Genomic DNA, 8,925 nt, shown 5'->3' with positions numbered 1-8,925 from the left:
GCAACACATTGTTACAAAGACCTGCTGTAAGTTGTGTCTCATAGCAAATGAGAAGAGATGCTTGGAATTAGACACGCAGAAGCACAGTTAATGCCTCTCTTCATTCTGAACATGAACAAGCAGAAACCTAAGTGAAACCATTAGTTTGGATCTGCCAATCCCTTGGAACTTGTGTAGTCTCAGAAGAGAGAATGAAGCAAGAGAGATGTATCTATGTTCAGAATTGCTGGCAAACTAGAAGTGCTAAATTTGGGCAGAACTGATTGGAAATCTTTTGATTAGTATATATAGTAACATCTTTGCAAGGGTATTACAATATGTCTTTTTACACTGCATTCATGTTTTAGTTCCAAGAACTATTATCTATGTTGTTGCAAGTAGAATACAGACTAATATATATATATATATATATATATATATATGTAATATATATTATTATATTATATAATGTTATGTTATATATTATTTATTTATATTATTAATATATGTGTATATATAATATTTCCAGATATAATTCATCAGCTGCATCATGTTGCATCATCAATATGAACACAACCTTGCAGGAGATCTCTCTAACCACTATCACATCATTCACAACAGGTACTTTCACTTTTCTTCATGGTGACTGGAGAATATGCTGAGGAAAGTTACTTCACTGTTACTTTCCCCACTTGACTAATGAAATAATTCTACTGATCCCTTATCTACACAGTCCTTCTGTGCCTCATACACTAAACAGCCTAACGTTTCATATTGCTCTATGAACACTGGTAAAAACTTATCCTCATCACACCCACTTAAGGAGCAATTTGCCTTTTGTTTTGTAGCCCACAAACTTCAGTGAACTACAGTTAATCCCAAACATCATTAATCCAAATATAACAATCATATTAGTCAGTGTTATTAGAAAGCAAATTTTTTCAAGTTATTGTTATAAAGAGAGTTAAACCAAGACAATTTATTTCATTTGATTATTTATGGAAGCAAAAGTTAGTAAATCCACAATTCTTCAAAAGGACAATACAGTTATTAGTAATCCTGAGAGTTCATCTTGGTTATCAAGTTGATTGGATCTAGAGTCACATAGGAGACAAGCCTCTGGACATGCCTACAAGTGAGTCTTTTAATTAGATTGATTGGGGTGGAAAGATCCACATTAAAGGGGTGCAGCAATTTGAGAACCAGAATTCAATTCCTTCTGCTTCCTTTTAAGTGAGTACAGCTTAACCAGTTACTGCCTCAGAATCCTACATCCTGGATTTCCCTACCATAGTAAACTGTACCTTCTATGAGATAAGATTAAGCCTTTTTCATCTATCCTGGTTTTTTCAGGGTGTTTTATCACACCAGGAACAGACATGAAATGATACTGTGCTTTGCAGGCCTGACCACAACGTTTCATCTCATTCTGTGTCTGCATCTTCTTCTGTCAAGATAGTTTGCTTTCCCCACGAGAGAATGCAGGCCGACTTTGTAACTTCCTTGTGTAATAAAGGAACTACCATACCTAGACTGCAGACTCCCTTGCTCATTGTTTTTTTTTAATTCTCACTGCTCAGAGAAGCTGCCCTTTGAATTAGTCGGGAGCAATTTTTCAGAGATTGACTCCATGTGGAACTGTAAAAAGACATCCATTTAGGGATGTCAAGTCTACACATACTTCAGCCAGCCTGACAGTTGCCACAGGATGTGAGAGGAAAAAGCCTAGTCAACAATATTTGAGCCTAAAAAAATCGCAATCAGCAAATTATATAATTATTTCATGAAATCCTGAGTAATAATCAACTATTGTTTTAAGCCATTAAGCTACCCTGTATATGTAAAGCAGACTAGTGGATTCAAGGGAAACACAAAATAGGATGGGGTAGTACTGAAATTTCCAGAATGGCAGAGAAGCATTCTCGTAGGGGATCTAGGAACCAGAAAGTCAATGATGTTTTTATTGTTTATTTATTTCCTTGTTTTTATATGGCAACCCATTCTGTCTTACTGGGTAAATTGAAAGAAGTATTACTTAGTTTGTTGAACCAATTGTGTATTTCTCAGTAAAAAAATCAGGATCTCATTTTATAGAAAGGCTAAAGTTTGGGATTCTTACTGAAATTCAATTGTTAGGTGATGGGAAAACCTTCTTACCCAATTATCTTTAAGAGGTGGGACCAAGTTAGGGTGTGGCTTTCTGGGACCCAGAGAAAAAAAGATATCTGACCCAGGTGCACTCGCTCTCCCTCTCCCTCCCCCTCCCTCTCTCCCTCTCCCTCTCCCTCCCTGTCCCACTCTCCCTCCCCCCCCCCCTCTCCCTCTCTCTCTCCCTCCCCATCCCACTCTCCCTCCACCACTCCTCCACCTTCCCCCCTCCCTCCCCCTTCCCCTCTCCCTCCACCTCCTCCTCCACCTTCCCCCTCCCCCTCTTCCTCCCTCTCCCTCTCCCTCTCTCTCTGTGGTTCCCTTGCTGCACAGCTGAGCTTGGACTTCTCATTCCAGTTTCGTGAGTTTTCCCTTATAATAAACAAAAATAATTGTTTATCTTTAAGTTAGCTTGGCTATTTCCCAAATTGAATTTGCTTCCATAGTTGGCACCCGATTTGTGGGGCTCAGTTCTCCAGCAGCTCTAGCTAGCTGGTATGAGGCTCCACGCAGTTCATTTGGGTATATAATTCCCACGCAGCAGCTCTGAGTAGCCGCTAGATGCAGTCCTTCATATTTTCTCATTAAACATCTCAGCTGGCTTCTGGGTCCAGTTTTCTAGAACTTGCTGATGCTCAGGCAGGACACAAACTTCCCTGGTTGTCTCTGTTTGGCATTTGTGGTCTTGCGGTCACTTACCAATCAGGGATCTCCTTGGAGCACACAGTCTGTGATTTACACTAAATAACTAATGGCGGAAGTCACAAAATAATCCCACACTAGTTCAGAGTTATGAATAAGAAAGAATTATTTAATTAGGGGAGACTTATAGATCACTGTCTTAGATAATAGCCCTCTGCATGAATGGGGAACAGGAACAGGGTCTATCAGCCAGAAGTGAGAATGGGAAGCAAGAGAGAAAACACATGCTTTACAACTGCATTTACAGTATAAGAGACCACGCCCATGTGAGCTGGTATCTTGATGGCTATTGGCTGAAGGAGCATCTCCCCATTTTTTTAAATAAAAGACTTACAAACCCAATACAAAACTATATACATTAGGAAGAGATATCAAGTAAAAGATTAGAATTATAACCAGTATAAACAAAGTTAAGAGCTGGGCGGTGGTGGCGCACGCCTTTAATCCCAGCACTCGGGAGGCAGAGGCAGGCGGATCTCTGTGAGTTCGAGACCAGCCTGGTCTACAAGAGCTAGCTCCAGGACAGGCTCTAAAGCTGCAGAGAAACCCTGTCTCAAAAAAAAAAAAAAAACAATCTATCTAATCTATCTATGCAGAATACAAACTCTATGTATCTAAAGAACCTAATTAGTCTGACTAAAAGTATAACAAACATGAATGACTTGCATTTAGAGAAGTATAGAACCATTGTCCACCTCCAAATAAAGCTCTATACATTCATGTGTGTGTATATATGTGTGTGTGTATGTGTGTGTATGTTTTGATCACCTCTCTTCATAAGTCATATTTTTTTTTTGTTTTTCTCAATGATACTTATTGCATAGTTAATTTTCCTTCTGTCAGCATCCAAAATCCAGGGTCTCTTGAATTTTTGAAGATGTGACTTTTCCTGGAAGGACAAGAGTAAAATCCTGCCCCAACACTATATGGTTTCCTTACCACATGTATGGTTGTCATCATTGTGACATTTTTTTTCAAATAATAATTTTGGAAAAATCCCTATACACTGCTCAGAAATTGTTTGCAACTATGCTAGACAGTAATCTTGAAACTTAACCATCATTTTACTTTTGCAGGATCCTATAAAGAGAAAACCTCCCCTATGACAGTGGAAAGCAATTCTGGAGGACAATGTTCATCTCCCAAAAATGTTTGCCTGTAATATGAGGTCCTGCTTGTTGGGGTTTATGTTCTGCCCAGTTCCCCAGCTGGTATGCTCACAGGGCCAGACTCATTGGGGTTTCTGTCCTGCCCAGTCCCCCAGCTGTTCAATCCCAGAGAAAATCACACAGAGATCTCCACAAGTTATAAATCTGATTGGCCCATTAGCTCAGGCTACTTATTAGCTCTTGTAGCTTATATTAACCTACTATTTTTATCTATGTTAGCCACATGCCTTGTTACCTTTCTTAATGGAGCAGGTCACATCTTGCTTCTTCCATGTTCTGAACAGGACTGGGGAAAGAGCTTTCTTCTTCCCAGAATTCTCCTGTTCTCATTGTCACACCTCTATTTTCCTGTCGTGTTGTTCCACCTATACTTCCTGCCTGGCTATGGCCAATCAGCATTTATTTAAAATGTAATTGACAGAATAAAGAATTGTCCTACACTACTTCCCCCTCTTTTTTCATTTTTTTTTTAAGAAAGGAAAATATCCAAGACTTAGACTCTTTGGAATAGAATGTTTATTAAAACATTTGTTATGTGTTTCTTGCTTAATATTGTTTATGTTGTTTCTAGTTTTATACTTGATATTTACTCTTATTGTACATAGTTTGTTATTCAGTTTGAATGGCTCTTGAGGTGATGGGGAAGCCTCGTTAACCAATTATCTTTAAAGATGGGACCAAGTTAGGGGGTGGCTTTCTGGGACCCAGAGAAAAATGGGTGCATGGCCCAAGTGCTCTCTCTCTCAAACAGCCATTCATTTTAACTGTCTCTCCCTATATCCCACCCCTCATCTGGCTCTATGTTTCTTCCCACCTACTCATGTCATTCTAATTCTCCCCATACATTCATACTGTCTATTCTATTTCTCTTTTCTGGATAAATTTGTCTCACCCAAACAACATTTAAAAATCATTTGTAAATGAGTATTGTTTGAAAACAAATTACTGCAATTAATTTTCTGTGAGTTCTTACCAATTGAATATCTAAATTTCCCTGAATTCAACAACTAGCCAAAAGAGTTACTGATGTTAATCTCAATGTCAATTTGATAAGATAGAGAATTAGCTGGCAGAACTAGGAATGTCTGTAGAGAACTCTCTTGATCCATTTCTGGTCCACGATCCTGGACTCATTGTAGAAGGACCTGCCCTGCGGGCTGTATTCCTGCCGCCCAGCTCCTGGCTGCCTGGCTAGCTTATGAACCAAAATAACAACACACAAACTGTATTTATTTAAACACTGCTTGGCCCATTAGTTTCAGCCTCTTACTCACATCTTGACTAACCCATATCTAATAATCTGTGTAACACCACAAGTGGTGTCTTACCGGGAAAGATTCAACATGTCTGACCTGGTGGCTGGCTTCATGGCGACTGTCCCAGAGGGGAGAGGCAGGGTTATTGACTAACTTCCCTTCCCAGAATTCTGTTCTGTCTACTCCACCTATCTAAATCCTGCCCTATCAAAAAGCCAAGGCAGTTTCTTTATTAACCAATGAGAGTCCTCCATCAACTCATCAACAGGAGATAAAGTGCAGACTGCTAACAGTCATCAGTGTTTGAGTGTAGATACAATATGACCAGTTACCTCAAACTACTCCTGCCATGATCCTCCCAGACTGGAGCCATGCATCATGAGCAGGGATGAGGACTTCCTCCTTTAAGTTGCTTCTTGTAGAAGTTTTTTTTTTTTATCAAAACAAGCAGATAAGCAGTTAAGAGAGTGGTTTTCTCTTTTACCAGTTAGTTACTCTTTATGAATTGTGACTCAGATACAGAAGATCCATGCAGATTTATCATTTCTAATTATTGCTTTGGATCACATTAATAGTATCTCTGTTGAGTGGTGAAATAGTGTCATTCAACTGATGACTGGAATTGGAAAGCTTTCTATAATAATACACAAAGTCTCTGAAAATGTTGACTGTATTGTTTTCATGTGGACTATGGAAAAGAGACTGTAACATGGGCTGTTCCTGTTTGCCACCTTAGCACCATGTGAAATTCACATTCTGATATCAGGCTTTGCTATTTAAAGGCTGCTATCACAAACTTGTCCATTTCTCCCATATTTATAAGTGTTATTAAATAATGAATATGTTTTTCAGACTAAAACTAACCATATTTCTGGATTTTCCTTGAAAATGTTGAAATTGCTGATTTTTAAAAAAATTCTTCTGAATCCTAGAAACTGTGCTCTTCAAACTGTCTTATTAAAAATAAATTTCATTTGTTATTTAGACTTTCACATGCTGTTGATTCACTGATTTAACCTAAATTTCAGTAAAACAATTTAATTTTTAAAAATCTATATTGGATTTTTGCATTCTTAATATCTAAGAGTTTCATAATACTGTATTTTTAAAATAAAAATAAACCACTATAGAACAAAAACACAGAAAAATTTCTGGTTTTCATTCCTGTGGGCTTTTTCAAATGACACATCAATTTTGCTGAAGTAATCATCTTATCTCTGCTTTATCCTCCTTTGTCTCCACTTCTCAATTCCAATCCATCAACCCTTACCAGTACAATCAAAGGAATATTTTGTTCAAATTGTGTACAAGGGGCTATGGCCACAATCCATCCTGCCACCTTCTTTCCTCATGACTATTTCAAACTGGCACCCTGTGAGTCATCTTTAATATGGCATGCCAAACAGTCTTCAGTTTAGATTTCATCAAGCTTAAACCCTACCCAGAACCTTCCTAGGGATCCCTTCACCTCCAGCAAAGTTTGTGTTAATCTCACAGGAGCTTGCCCTACTTCTCAGTAAGTTCAAGTTTTAAGGATCCTTCTTATACTTCTTTAAAATGACAAATTTCTTTCTTTGGAGAAGTTGACCATGCCTGACCAAAGTCTAAACTACTGAATAGCATTATGGAAATTTGAGATCCAGATTTAATAATATCTTTCCACCATTTTCTTTTTTAAGCACTTTATTTTCTAGCATGACTGAATGCTTTAAATGCTAATAATAATAATAATTATAAATAGTATTTTTCCTTCCTTACCCTTGAGTGAGTTATTTCAATATGGAGCTGTAGTGAGTTTTATTGTAAAATGATGTTTAGAAAAATAAATGCATAGGAACTAGAAATGCTCAGTGTTGCTAGGGTTATTACTTCTAGCTCTGTCTGCAAATAAAGCTAGGAAATATATCTATGTACAAGCAAACATCAATACTTACTGTTTATATCTGGTATCACAACACCTTGTAGGATATTCCAGGAACATAGCTCCCACTCACCTCCACAAGCTTCATTTCCAGTTTTCCCCATTTCCTTGTTTGTACTGTTTTTCTCTGATGGTAATTCTCACTGTTCAGTCCTATGGTATCAGAAGCTCAGTGCATAGGAGCCTCTGTAACATATTGTTAAATTTATTCTTAAGTAAGTTGGCAGAAAGTGTTTTTCAACTTTTTCATTCATTAAAAGTACTTTTTCTGGGATGGTAATTATCGGCTCATCACTTCCAACTTCACCGTAGTAGAGATTTTAGTATATTGTCTTATTGCTTTGTAACAAGAAAGACTTTCCTAAAATTAGTTTCTGTTCCATTGTTTGGTTTTATGGGTAACAGAAAAATTTTCATGACCTTTCGGTCTCTATTTATTTGAGAGTAAATTACATAGCATCTTTTTTTTTTTTTTTGGTTTTTTTTTTTCCTCATGGTTTATTTTTTTTATATTTAAAAATTTCCATCTCCTTCCCTCCTCCTCCCCCCTCCCTCCCCTCCTTCTCCCCCTTCCCTCTCCTCCCCTCCATCCATACCTCCCCTCCCTCCCTCTCAAGGCCAAGGGGCCATCAGGGTTCCCCACTCTATGCTAAGACCAAGGTCCTCCCAACTCCCCCCAGGTCCAGGAAGGTGATCGACCAAGCTGAGAAGGCTCCCACAGAGCCCATCCATGCAGAAGAATCAGAGCCCAGCACCAATGTCCTTTGCTTCTCAGTCAGCCCCCGCTGTTGGCCACATTCAGAGAGACGGGTTTGGTCGCATGATCCATCGGTCCCATTCCAACTGGAGTTGGTGATCTCCCATTAGTTCTGTCCCACCATCTCCATGTGTGAACGCACCCCTCTCGTTCCTGACTTTCTCCCTCATGTTCTCGCTCCTTCTGCTCCTCATCAGGACCTTGGGAGCTCAGTCCAGTGCGCCAATGTGGGGCTCAGTCACCTTCCCCATCTGTCGCCAGATGGAGGTTCCCTCACGGTCCTGACTTTCTTTCTCATGTTCTCTCTCCTTCTGCTCCTCATCAGGACCTTGGGAGCTCAGTCCCGTGCTCCAATGTGGGGCTCTGTCATTTTCTTCATCTATCGTCAGGTGGAGGTTCTATGGTGATATGCAAGAAAATCATCAGTATGGCTATAGGAACTGGCCTTTTCAGGCTCCCTCTCCTCAGCTGCCCAAGGAACTAACTGAGGGCGTCTCCCTGGAAACCTGGGAACCCCTCTAGGGTCAAGTCTCTTGACAACCCTCAGGTAGCTCCTTAAATTAAGATATATGCTTCCCTGCTCCCATATCCACCCTTCCTATATCCCAAGCACCCCATTCCTCCGAGCTCCCCCCGTTCTCCCCTTCACACTTTTCTCTCCCCATCTTCCCTTGGCCCAGTCTTGCCCAACCCTCAAGTTCCCAATTTTGCCTGGCGATCGTGTCTACTTCCAATATCCAGGAGGATTACTATATCTTTTTTTGGGAGTTCACCTTCTTATTATCTTCTCAAGGATCCCAAATTTATAGGCTCGATGTTCTTTAATTATGGCTAGAAACCGATTATGAGTGAGTACATCCCATGTTCATCTTTTTGGGTCTGGGTTACCTCACTCAGAATAGTGTTTTCTATTTCCATTCATTTGCCTGCAAAATTCAAGATGTCATTGTTTTTTACCGCTGAGTAGTATTCTAGCATGTATATATTCCACAG

Source organism: Arvicola amphibius, chromosome 2, assembly GCF_903992535.2.
Source record: "Arvicola amphibius chromosome 2, mArvAmp1.2, whole genome shotgun sequence".
Taxonomy (NCBI): Eukaryota; Metazoa; Chordata; class Mammalia; order Rodentia; family Cricetidae; genus Arvicola; species Arvicola amphibius.
This window is presented reverse-complemented; position numbering follows the sequence as displayed.